Genomic DNA, 14,272 nt, shown 5'->3' with positions numbered 1-14,272 from the left:
TGGATTTACAAGCAAATTCTATCAAACATTTAAAGAACAGTCAATTCCAATACTATACAAACTGGTTGGGAAAACTGATTAAGAAGGAGTCTTACCAAATTCTTTTTATGAAACAAATATGGTGCTGATATATAAACCAAGAAGAGCCAAAACAAAGAAAGAAAACTACAGTCCAGTTTCTCTAATGAATATAGATGCAAAATTTTTCAATAAGATGTTAGCAAAAAGATTATCCACTTACCACAAGAGTAATAACAATATAATCAAGAAGGATTTATAGCAGAAGTTCAGGACTCGTTCAATATCAGGAAAACTATCAGCATTATAAATCATATCAACAACAAAACTAACAGAAACCATATAATTATCTCAATAGATACAGAAAAACTTTTGATAAAATACAACACCCATTCCCCATTCCTACTGAAAACATTGAATTTTGTATCCAAAGTCCTTTGGAAATGTTTTAGGTGCTTGCATTGTTGTGAAAGGTTAAGTCTATCAGGAACACTCCTCACACACTGTGGCTGCTAATGTGTATAATACATAGAACCTTCCTTAAAATAATAAGTAGTATCTACCTAAAACCATCAGCAAGCATTATATGTAATGGGGATAAGATAGATGCATTTCCAATATGATCAGAGGTGAAATAAGTTTGTCCATGATCTTCACTGTTATTCAATATGGTACTAGAAATGTTAGCATTAGCAAGAAGACAGAAAAAAGAAATAGGAATTAGAATAGGCACAGGTGAAAATGAGCTATCACTCTTTGCAGATGATATGATGATATACTGAGAGAATTCCAGAGAATCAAATAAAAAACTATTTGCAATAATAAACAACTTTAGCAAAGTTGCAGGATACAAAATAAACCCACATAAATCACCTTCATTTCTATATGTTACTAACAAAGTCCAACAGCAAGAGATAGGAAGAGAAATGTGATTTAGAGTTACGGTAGACACTATAAAATATTTGGGAATCTAACTGCCAAAACAAACACAGGGACTATACAGACACAAATACAAAACATTTCTCCCACAAATAAAATCAGATGTAAGTAAGTGGAAAAGCATCAGTTGCTCATGGGTAGGCTAATGTAATATAATAAAAATGACAATTCTACCTAAATTAATTTACATAGGCAGTGACATATCAATCAAACTACTAGAAAATTATTTTCTAGGACTAGAAAAAATAATGTCAAAATTCATCTGGAAGAACAAAAGGTCCAGAATATCAAGTGAATTAGTGAAAAGAAATGCTAGGGAAGATGGCTAACCATACTAGATCTCAAATGGTATTGTAAAACAGCAATCATCAAAACCACTTGGTGCTGGCTAAGCAATAGAGGGATAGATTGGTGTGATAGGTTAGGTATAAAAGACACAGCAGTCAATGATTATAGCAGTCTACTATTTGATAAAGACAAGGACCCCAACTTCTGGAATAAGAAATCACTATCTGACAAAATCTGCTGAGGAAACTACATAAAGGTGTGGCAGAAACTGGGCATAGCCAATGCCTGATGATGTATACAAGAATAAAATCCAAATGGATACATGATCTAGGTATAAAGATTGATATCATAAACCAATTAGGTGAGCAAGGAATAGTGTACTTGTCAGATTTATGGAGAATGGAGAAATTTATGACCAAAGAAGAGAAAGAGAACATTATAAAATGCAAAATGAAATTTTGATTACATTTAATTGAAAAGTTTTTGCACAAAGCCAATGCACCCAAGATTAGGACGGAAGCAGGAAAGCGAGAAAGGATTTTTTACAACTAGCGTCCGTGATAAAGGCCTCATTTCTAAAATGTATGGAGAACTGAGCCAATGTACAAGAATACAAGTCATTCTCCAATCAATAAATAATCAAAGGATATGAACACGAAGTTTTCAGAAGAAGAAATTGAAGCTATCTATAGTCATATGAAAAAATTTTCTAAATAACTATTGATTACAGATATGCACATCAAAATAACTCTGAGATACCACATCAGACCTATCAGATTGGCTAACATGTCAAAACAGGAAATTATAAACGTTGGAGAAGATGCGGGAGAGTTGGAACACTCATTCATTGTTGGTGGAGCTTTGAGTTGATCCAACAATTCTAGAGACCAATTTGGAACTATGTCCAATGGGCTATCAAAATATGCATGCACTTTGATCCAACAATAATGCTTCTAAGGCTGTATCTCAAAGATCATAAAAATGGGAAAACATTTGTCCTACACGTAGAAAAATGTTTATAGCAGCTCTTTTTATGATGGCCAAGAACTAGAAATCAAGGAAATGCCCGTCAGTTGGGGAATGGCTGAATAAGTTGTGTTTTATGATTGTAATGGAGTACTATTGTACTATAAGAAATGATGAATAGGTAGACTTCAGAAAAACCTAGAAAAACATACATGAACTGTTGCCTAGTGAAATGAGCAGAACAAGGAGAAAAATACACACATTAGCAGCCACAGTGTGTGAGGAGTGTTTCTGATAGACTTAAGCCTTCACAGCAGTGCAAGCACCTAAAACATTTCCAAAGTACTCTGGATGCAAAAAGCCATCCACATCCAGAGAAAGAACTATAGAATCAAAATCCAGAATGAAGCAGACTATTTTCTCTTTTGTTATGTTTTATTTTAGTTTTTTCTCACGGTTTCTGTCGTTCATTTTAATTCTCTTGCTAAAATTAATTTGTTTTCAGTTTTCAACAATCACTTCCATAAGGCTGAAATTTTCTCCCTCTCTTCTACCTCCCCAAGATGGCATGCACTCTTTTATGGGTTCTACATATACATTCTTATTAAACACATTTTATATTAGTCCTGTTGCACAGAAGAATTAAAATGGATGGGAAATTGGTCTATGATTTTCTTTCTATGTTTTGTCTCTTCCTGATTTAAGTATCAGAACAATATTTGTATCATAAAAAGAATTTGGTAGAATTCCTTTGCCAATTTTCCCAAATAGTCTATGTAGTATTGGAATTAACTGTTCTTTATATGTTTCAAAGAATTCACTTGTTAATCCATCTGTCCTTGGAGATTTTTTCCTAGGGAGTTCATTGATGGCTTGTTCAATTTCTTTTTCTCAGTTGGGGTTAAGTATTTAACTTCCTCTTCTGTTAATCTGGTCAATTTTTATTTTTCAAATATTCATCTATTTTGCCCTCTGTATCTAGTACCTCAGGGCAGTTTTCCTTGATTATTTCTTGGAAGATATTGTCCAGGCCCTTTTTTTCATCATGGCTTTCTGGTAGACCAATAATTATTATATATTTTTTTCTCCTGCATCTATTTTCCAGGTCAGTTATTTTTCCAATGAGATCTTTTACATTTTCTTCTACTTTTTTTTCATTCTTTAGATTCTGTTTGATTTGTTCTTGGTGTCTTATAGAGTCATTAACTTCTACTTGCCTAATTCTAATTTTTAATTAATTGGTTTATTCAGTTAATTTTTGTATCTCCTTTTCCATTTGCCCAATTGTTTCAGTTAGGTTTTGTATCTCTTTATCCATTTGATCAATTTTCCTTTTTAATTCTTCAGTGAATTTTATTTTCATATTTTTAAAATCATTAGCCAGTTTTTCTTTTACCTTTCTAACTTGACTTTTAAAGTTCTTCTTGAGTTCTTCCAAAAATGCTTTTTGGGCTTGAGACCAGTTCATATTCCCTTCTGAAGTTTCAGATGAGAGTACAGTCTTAATGCTGACCTCTTCTGCATTCCCATTTTGGTCTTTGTCCCTATAATAAGATTCTATAGTCTTTGCTTTTCTGGTTTGCTTCTTGCTCATGATGATTGACTTTTTCCTGGCTTTTAAAGTGGATCTCTGCTTCTTGGGCACAGGGGGCTCTGTCTCACTTTTCTTGTCCTGAGTATTTGAGGCTTTGTGTGTTGTGGCCTCTGGTTCTTTCAACTAGAACCCAGAATTTTGCAGCTTATCTGGTGCTGAACTGGCTGCTGTGCCAAAGCAGAGGCCAGGTGAAGTCTTTCTGAGTTTCCCTGGGGTTATCCTGAACTTCACTCTGTGGGGTGTGGGGGAGGGGCGGTCTGGCCACAGGCGGTCTCCTCTGAGCTAGAGCACGGGCAGGCTCAGTGGCTGGTGAACCTCCTTCTGCATTAGTGTTTGCCCAATTTCCCAGGCTTGCTGGTGTTGCTGCTTATGGGTTCCACCCCTGGGGACTCAGGATCTCCTGCTGGTTCACTGAGGTGGAACTACCTGGGACAGCTCCTGTCCTGCCCTATTCTTCAGTAACACCAAGAGTAGCTCTCCTTGATGATCAGCCTAGCCTCCCAAGCTGAGAGACTGTTAACTGCTTTTGCTGATCCCACTATTCCAGGATATTTCCAGGGGCACTATTCCCTGGTTTTTTCAAGGTCAAAAAGAGAAGAGAGAGAGAGAGATCACTTCCAGTTACTTTGCCATCTTGGCTCCTGGAAATCCAAGTAGCTGACTTTCAAACTTTTAATCTGTGGGCTGATAGTCTCAGGAATAGCTGCTGCTGTTTACTGGGGATACTGCGCTTCTTTCTCACCCAGTTCTGCTGGACTCCTGTCATGTGCTAATGTGGTTGAAGATCTGCACTGCTGCTTCTGATTCAGTCCACCCTACTTGTTCCTATTTGGCTCTGCCATGACAGAGTCTGTACTAGTGCAGCCTGTGTACTCTGTGCTCCTTCAGCCCCGTGTAATAGATCCTTCCCATTAACATTTAGGGCTATCCTGGGCTGGAAATCTGCCACACTCTTAGTGCATTCTTCCACTCTAAAATTTGCTCAGATTCTCATTTTAGAGGTATTTGAAGGAATTTGTAGTAGAGCTAAGGTAAGTCCATGCTCTCACTCCACCATCTTGGTTCTGCCCCCATTTTAATTCTTCTTCACTATGTGACTAATGTGAAAATGTGTTTAATAAGAATGTATGTGTACATCTCATATAAGATTTCATGCCATGTTGGGGAAGGTGGGTGAAGGGAGGAGGAGAATTTTAAAACATATGGAACTAATTGTTGAAAACTGAAAGCAAATAAATTAGTAATTAAAAAAAGAATAAGCAGCTTTTCAGAGTAAGAAAACAAAGCTAATCATAGTCATATTCAAAAATTATTTAAATCACTAGTAACTAAAGACATGCAAATTAAAGCAATTTTGGGAACCATGTCAAATCTATTACTTTGGCTAAGATGCCAGAAAAGGAAAATGTTGAAGGACATTTGGGAAACATAGGTACACTAATACTTTGTTGGTGGAGCTATGAACTTATCCAAACATTTTGGAAAATAATGCGACACTAAAGCTAAAACCTCTCCTCCAAAAAAAAAGATATAAAGTGTAAAGGAAAGTGACAAATGTTCAGAAAAAAATAAATATTTTCATAGCAACATTTTTTGTGGTAATTATTGGGGATGCCTCTCACCTGGAGAAAGGTGGAACAGATTTTTGTATATGAATACAATGGGACATTATTGTGGTATTATAAATGATGAAGGAGATGGTTGTGGAAAAATCTAGGAATGCCTGTGTGAACTGATGGAAAATGGAATAAGCAGAATGAGATTTATATTATCAACAATATCAAAAGATTTGGTAGCTCTGATCAACACAATAGTCCATTACAGTTCCAAAGGATTGACTCATGGTGAAAAATACTGTTCACCCCGAGATAGAAACTGATGGACTCAGGATACAGCCTTTTTTTCCTTTTTTTTCAGAAGTAGTTAATTCAGAAATGTTATTTCCATGACTTCATGTTTTGAATTTTTGCATTTCTTGCATTATCAATGGTTGGGGGAATAGAGGAGGGAGATAATGTGATGCTGAAAATAAATTAAATTGAGTGGTTGTAGATGGAAAAAGACAATTTAGAAAATCTAAAAAAAGAGAGCATAATTAATAATGTTCACAAAGGAAGAGGTAAAAAATGTAAATTGCAACCAAATGTGCACATTAAACACTCAAAGAAGTTCTTAAACATGATGAGGTATAAACTTTGACATGAGTGACTAAAATGGAAGGAACATTTGTCATCTTCAGAACTTAACAAAAATATCATAATTACAACACAGAGTGACATACCAGGCAAGGTACCTTCATTTCTTTCTATGTTGCAGAAAATTTACTCTTAACTTTTGGGCACATCACTTTTAAACATGCACTTAGACAAAAAAACAAAGCTTGCTTATAAAATCTACATCGACCACGATTTTTCTAAAATATATTTCAATCATCACCTGAATTTTGGACATTATTTCTACCAAAATCTTGGCAATGGGGAATTGTAGAAGATTATAGATGAAGTCTCATGAGATGAATGCAATATTATCTGCATTGTTGCTAACCATTTTAAAATTGAAGGGATTATAATTGTCAAAATACTTGTGTTTCATCAAAGAAAGGCTTATCATTTTCTGATAGTATTTTGATATTTTACAAATGATTGGGCTGTTGTTGCCAGTCTCAGACTAGCTGAATCTCTGCTAAAGTGTTTGTAGCCAGATAGTTCTCCTGATTTGGCTTAGGAAACTCATAAAATTTTAGGCACATAATTGGATAAGGTTTTCCTCTTCAGGGCCCCCAAACAGTGCCATGAAAGATATGTTTTCAAGTTCAGAATCATCAGTCACACTTATGAAATAAGCTAGGGAAGCAGAGAGGCTAGTTCAGAAAAAAGAAGCAATCCTTTTTTTTCATTCAAAATCTTACTGGTAACATTTTCCTCCCTCCCCCAAAAATAAATTTGTGCAGATTTCTTGGCTTCCATTACCTTTCAGGTTCATGCAAACATAGAATAGACTGTGAGTGACCTGGAATAGACACATATAATCAAACAACTCACCTCCAGGAGAAAGAAAGCTGAATACTTAGTTGGAAATGATCACTTCCTTAAGTTGTGTTGAAATAATTTAGGGAAAATTTGATCATTCTCAAATTTACATAAGCTGACAGATGTTAAAGTCACAAAAAACTTAAAGCATAAACATGTACAAAAATGTCTATTTTGCAGTCCTTTTCAAAAAAAAATCACAAGTAATTTATTTTTGAGATTCATTTAACATGAAAGTATACAAATAAAGTTTGTATAACCATGAGTCCATATTTGTCATAACACAAATGGCAAAGGACAAAATAAAAACAAGAAAATCAAGTCGACTGCCATATACAATTGGACATAGTTGTGTCATGCACACTACAAGTCTTTTACAATAGTCATCTCAGATCAATAGAAGAGTACTCTCCATTCAATGTTGTCATCCTGCAAAATAGGCTACTATAGTATCTGCACCTGTTTTCTCCAGGTCTTCCTTAAATATAGGTAGTAATTGTTTTGGTGGTTACTCCCTGAGGATGCTTTGTCATAAGTGCTTTGTTGACCATGGCCACAACCCTTAGTCCCACCTTGGCCACCAGCTGCAGGACCCCTCCCTCCTTTCTGCTGTTTCTGTTGTTGCCTGTATACCTCTATGGGCTGGACAACTTTGATTTCACACTTCCCAGAACCAATACAATAATATCTGTTTTCTGATCATTTCTTTACTGGTTCTCCATCTGCATATGTGACAAAGCAAAACCTCTTCTTTCATTTGTTTTATGTTTTTTTAGTTTGATCTTCTCAATCTTTTCAAACAATCCAAAATACTCTTTGATTTCTTCTTCCAATGTGTCTGGGCTCAGTCCACCAACAAACATTTTTTGTGGGGCTTCTTTCCCTTGAAAGCTTTGGACTGCTTTGTGTCTACCAACTTGCCATTCACCTTGAGTTCTTTGTGTTCCAAGATGTTGTCCACACTGGCTGTATCTTTGAAAAGCACAAATCCTATTCCTCTCGTTCTCCTTGTGACAGAATCAGTTTTCATCTTGCAGTCTACAATCTCTCCAAAAATAGGTAGGTACTCAGTGAGATCTTTCTTGCTCATATCACAGGTTAGCCCTCCAATAGACATTTTACCATAGTCCTGCTGGTTCTTACTGGCATTGATCTTGGAGCCCTCTGGGAATTCCTCCATGTTATTGTACTGTTCAAGTCCTCCATGACTGCAGGGCTGGTGGCACAAAGAGGCAGTTGTAGCATCAGTGCTTAGATGGAACCCAATTTAAAATGGTGGTGGAAGAGCTTACATTTCTTTTACATAGTGATTTGGAAATAGTTTATTGCTAAATTTAGGGTATCAAGGAGGAAAGTTTCTAAATTCAATTCAATTCAATTAAATGAATTCAATATAAATAAATACATTATCCACAACAATAGATGTGGGGAATATAAAAATAAAAAGTTATGTAGACCTTGTCCATGAGTAGCTTAAAATTGAATAAGGGGCAGAAGGCTTTAATAAAATTATATGAGAGTATATAGTATGTGTATGTAAGGAGAATTTTGTTACCCTTTTAGAGTTTAGTTTCTAGGAATCCATGGCCATGGGAAAATCTAGATTCCAGGTGCTTGATAATAACTCCCAGAATAGTCTTAAGGATTCTAAATAGTAGTTCTTAGAATCATAGTAACAGACAGTCCTACTGAGGTTTCACTGCAAGATAAGGGGTGACATGATGTAATATTTACTATGCTTGCACTGAATGATAGTACTGCTAAAGTTAACCTGTGAACTTAATGTTGTCAAGAAGCCTTCTTTGCCTTATTGACCTGTAAAAGCAAGTGGTCATTGGTCAGTGAATGGGGAAAAACTTCTATGAGAAAAAATGATAGGGAATACATAGGGAAATCTGTGTGGGCCTCAACTAGACCCCACTGAAGCTTGAGGGGATTTAGGGAAGTGAACCAGTGTGCCTGTCTCAACTGATCCAATCAAGATATAGGGGTAGGGACAGCCACCCCTTCTTGTCAGCTCCTGAGAGAAGGGTAATTAGGGAATGCTGTAGGATCTGGTTCTCCCAACAGCCATTTGAGAAGACTAGACTAAAATGAAGCTGATTATTTACACCTTCAAAGCTATCTGTATGTCTGACCAGATTAAGAGTGAACTGATAGGGACTGCAGTTCAAAACCTCTAGTGCCTCTTGTATGCCATCTCTGAAATGGTGTGGAAAATATTTCAGCTTGATAGAGATAAAATTTTTGAAGTCTGCTGAAATAAGTCTCACAAAGTTAGATTGCAGACATGTTGGAGAAGACTGAACCATGAAAACACTTGATCCTGCAAAAAAACTTAGCTAGAGAACTTAGCACAAAGGAAACTAGTGTATTGAGGTGTTCTGTGGGTAGTGTCTAAGCCCAAGGGAAAGGATTTACCTTAAAGTTCAGTTTTGTCCCACAGAAGTCACTTGGGGCAGAAGGCAAACTATAAATTCCCCATTGTGGGAAGAACCTAAGATAGATTTTAGGTTCACACCCAAGGGAAAACCAAAAATCATAGAGGAAGGAGTCAGAAACTGAATAACAGGGGAATATAAGCAAAAGTACTCCAATTACCAATGATATCAGAGGCAAAAAAAGCTCATTTAAAAAGCTTGACCAGGGAAGATATTGATAACAGAAAGAAAGTAGTTTCCAGATCAGCTAAATCAGTCCAGACATCAATGGATATCATAAGACTGAAGTAATTTAATCCATACCTGATGATGCAAGGGGCACTGCAGATTCGCAAGAAAATAGAGAATCACAAAAGAATATTCCTATAGAGAGAAATAAGAATTATGAAAGCAGGATTTATGACCTGCACAGCAGAAATAATCTGATGAATCAAAAACAAAACACTTAAATCTATGGAGGCAAGTTTCACCAAAGAAACACAGGACAGGATACCTGATTAGGAATATAAACATTCAGAAGTGGAAGCCTATTTGGAAAAAGAGAAACGAAATATAAAAATAAAATATCATTTCTCTTCAAGCAAAGCACATTGTTTTGAAGACAGGATCTGTAACAACTTAAGGACCAAAAATCTACCATAAGAATATGATAAATCAAAAATCATGAAAAACATATCTGAAGAAATAATAGAAGAAAACTGCCTAGAACTTCTGAATATAGAAAACAAAGTACCAAGTGAAAAAAACCCACAGAACATTCCAGAAAGAAAAAAAATTAACTGAAAAATAAAACAAAACAAACAAAAAATCTTGACTGTAAACCCCTGGTCATAAAGTAGTTAAATTTAATAATTCCAATAAAAAAAAGTTCTACAAACAAGCACAAAAAATAAATGTAAATATGAAAAGAAGAAATTCGAATGACATGAGGCTATTCTGGCCCTACCAGTAACCACAATAACAGAATAAAATATGTTATGAAAAGAATCTTAATGTGCCAGTGATGGGGCCATGTGCTAAAGACATGAGCCTAGTAATCAGTGAAAAAGAGGGATGTTCAACAAATGAGATTCATTTGAAACATTCTTCTAACAATATTATCATCATCCTCAGCAAAAAAGTATCAACAAAAACAATAATGTTATAAGCTTGAGCAGATTATTTGTTTCTCTGACATCCCTGGCAACAGAAATACAAATAAACAAACACAACAAAAAGGAAGAAGCAAATAAAGAAACAAATTAAGAAAAAAATTGAAGGCTGGTGACATGATTCTTCCATATAAAGAAAAACTAAAGAATCAGCAAAGACTTTTAATATAACTCATAGATTCAACAAATTTTCAGGGTACAATATAAACATACTTAAATCCATAGCATTTTTATATAGTACCAAAATCCCTGAAGAAATAATAAAAAGAGAAATGTGATTAAAAATACTAAAAATTTCATGGAATAATTGAGAATTCATCTACCATAGCACACAATAATATTAGTTCAATTACAAAATGCTCCTAAAGAAACAATACCAAAAAGTTAAATATATGGAAGGATATTCAATGCTCATACCTGGGCTTGGCCAACACAATAAAAAATGATAAATATCAAAATTTATTTGGAGTTTTTAATCTGTACCAATAAAATTATCAAAGGGATACTTTTCAGAATCTGATAAAATAATGATGAAATTCATTTGGAGAGATAAAATGTATAGGAACACCAGTGTCTGAATCTTGCTTCACAAATATACTATCTTACCCTTGGAAAATCAGTTAATGTTTCTCGACTTCAGTTCTCCTTATCTATAAAATAAGAAAGGTTCTATGCAATCTCTAATGTCTCTAAATATATTCTCTTAAAAAAAATGATATCCATCCTGCCACAGGAAAGAAATTGAGTAGATATTAATATAGATAGGACCACCAGACCTTTTATAAATTAAGAGCTGAAATTTTAGAGTTATTTGATTTAGAAATTAATTATCCTATAACCAGCATGATTCTGAGCCTCTCTGAACTAAGGCTGGACACCAGACAACAAATTCCACTTGATGTTGAATAGTAGTTTTCATTCTTCTCCAAAACTTTAGTCTTTGTTATAAACAACAACTTACACATTTTCAAACCTTCAAATTCAATGGATATAAAGCCATATCCATCATTTAGTCTGTCTCTTGTTAATTAAATTTGTTGAAAGTGTTTTTGAGGACTAGAAAAAATCATGTTGTGATTAGCCAGGAAAATGCTCCATTTCCTTTTCTATTACTTTTTATCTTGATTATCATGTTTTAATACCAACTTTTAAATTTCTTTTTAATATTGTTGGAGTTCTGGTAATGCCTTCCCCCATTCTTTGATTTATTCTTTGAATCATTGTTATTTTAGGAATCTGACTATCTCTTTCTCCAAATAAATGTTATTTATTAATATAAATGGAATCTTCCTTATTTTTAATAGCGTACTGCTTAACATGTAAATTAGTTTAGACAGCATCACCTTTTTATTCAATAGTAAACAATGAATTTCTCTAATTATTAGATTTTCTTATTTTGTAAAGCATGCTTTATAGTTATATTTTCCTAAATCTTTTTTTTAGTGTACATAGTATGTTAATGTCAAGATGTTTTAACCATTTTCAGTGAAATCACATGAATTTTCCCTGATTATTTTCCCCTTTTTGTGAGTATGCAATATAAATATTTTCTTTTTTTCTATCTTACTGAAACCATTAGTTGTCTCAATTTATTCAGTGATTATTTACATTATTTGAAACTTCAATTTAATGTACATTTCCAATGATCATAAATTTAATTTTATTTTCTTCATTTATTGCTATGACTAGTACAGCTATAACTATTTCAAATAATGGAAAGGAGAGAGGACATCTTGACTTTACCCCAGGTTGCACTGAGCAAGCTTCTAATATGTCCCCATTGTAGACCATATGAGTCTTTGATTTTATTACAAACTTTTGATCATATTGAAAAAAACCATTTAATTCTCATGTTTTTCAGGACTTATAAATGAATGCTGCATTTTGTAAAAGGTTAATTTTTTTTTTGCATCTATTAAAATAATTTTTTTAAGCATGATAATTTATTTATGGTAAGCATTTTCTTTGCATCCCTGGAACGAATTCAATATGGACATAGTAAATGATCTTTTAGACATATTGCTACAATCTCCTTACAAATTTTCATTTAGTGTATTTGAATAAACTTTGGTTAGTGAAGTTGATCTACTTCCCCGTGGTCTTTTTTTTTTTATTTAAGTGCCAAGATTATATTTATCTTACTGAAAGAAAATGACAGTTTCTACTTGTCTAGTCATTTTTTCAAATTTCCTTTGCCCTCTCTCCTTTTCTTTCTTCTGAAGAGTGTTCTTAGTAGACCTAAAAATTGATTGAGATAGAAATTTCAACCCCTTGTTTAACAATTGACCTGTTTTCTATCAAATTCCTCTGATTTTTCTGATATACATTTTCTTTATTTTATTCACATAATATTTTCTTTACTTTAGCATTATCTTTCAATGTGTGTGATTTTATTTTCTTTTTAAATCAAACATAATAAAAGCTCCTGCTCACTACCTTTATCTAGCTTTAGCCACATGAAAACACATATTTGGGGAGGTGTGCAGTCAAGATGGTGGAGTAGAAAGATGGACCTTTAGAAGCTCCCCCACATAGCCCACAAAATACCTGTAAAAGCTGACTCTAAACAAATTCTAGAGCACCAAAAGCTACAAAATGACAGTGTGAAGGAGATTTCCAGCCTAGGACAGCCTGAAAGGCAGACAGGAAAGGTCTTTCACACCAAGTGCAGAGAGGAGTGCAGCACAGCACGGGCTGCAAGCTGTGGCCAGGACAGAACCCAAAATAAGTCCTGGAACAAGACCCGGAACAGGCTAAAGGGTGCCACCAGCAGCAGCAGCAGTTCCCAGATTGCTCAACACACAAATGCCACAGACAAGTTGGTGGGAGGGCTCTTTCACCCAGGAGAGAGGAACGCAGTCTGGACCTCCAGGAGTAGCCACTGCAGCTTCAGCATCCATTTTTGGAGCCCTCTGCCTAGATTCCCTGGGGGAATTGAGCAACTGATCTGAATCTCAGCCCTGAAACCAGCCCTGGTATGAAGAGGATCATTGGTGTGGTGGAGTTGGGAGCAGTTGTGGTGAGGGAATTCTACTCACAGATTTTGGGCAGAAAAGATTTTGGTTGCTCCCAGAGCAGCGTGCAGGCCAGGAGGGAAGCAAACTCCTCTCCCTTGATTGTGCCACATTGGAAGAACTGAGAACTTACAGGTCCCTAGAGTATATCCTCCTCTTGACAAAGGACTCAAAAATCAGGTAATTAGCTGGGAAAATGCCCAAAAGGGAGGGGGGGAAGATTATAGAAGGCTACTTTCTTGGTGAACAAGTATTTTCCTCCATCCTTTTGGATGAGGAAGAACAATGCATACCATCAGAAGAAGACCTAAAAGTCAAAGATCAAAAGACCAAAACCTGCAAAGTAAATATGCAATGGTCTCAGATCATAGAAGAGCTCAAAAAGAATTTTGAAAATCAAGGAAGAGAGTTGGAGGGAAAATTGGGAAGAGAAATGAGAGGAATGCAAGGTAATCATAAAAAGCATATCAATCCAAAAAATGCTGAAGAAAATAACACCTTTAAAATAGACTAACTCAATTGGCAAAAGATGTTCAAAAAGTCAATGGGAAAAACGATGCTTTAAAAAGCAAAATTAGTCTAATGGAAAAGGAGGTTCAAAACCTCACTGAAGAAAATAGTTCTTTAAAATTAAAATGGAGCAGATGGAAGGTAATGACTTAATGAGAAAACAAGAAATTACAAAACAAAACCAAAAGAGTTAAAAAATCTATAAGATAATGTGAAATATGTCATTGGGAAAACAACTGACCTAGAAAATATATCCAGGAGAGACAGTTTAAAAATTATGGGACTACCTGAAAACCATGATCAAAAAAAGAGCCTAGACATC

At 34.9% G+C, this 14,272-nt stretch overlaps 1 pseudogene; it reads right to left on the bottom strand.

The window, feature by feature from the left end:
- Nucleotides 1–7,278: 7,278 nt before the first annotated feature.
- Nucleotides 7,279–8,046, bottom strand: LOC140502383 (heterogeneous nuclear ribonucleoprotein D-like pseudogene; annotated as a pseudogene).
- Between the last annotated feature and the right edge of the window lie 6,226 nt (nt 8,047–14,272).

This window comes from Notamacropus eugenii, chromosome 4 (assembly GCF_028372415.1).
Source record: "Notamacropus eugenii isolate mMacEug1 chromosome 4, mMacEug1.pri_v2, whole genome shotgun sequence".
NCBI classification, from domain to species: domain Eukaryota; kingdom Metazoa; phylum Chordata; class Mammalia; order Diprotodontia; family Macropodidae; genus Notamacropus; species Notamacropus eugenii.
This window is presented reverse-complemented; position numbering and strand designations above follow the sequence as displayed.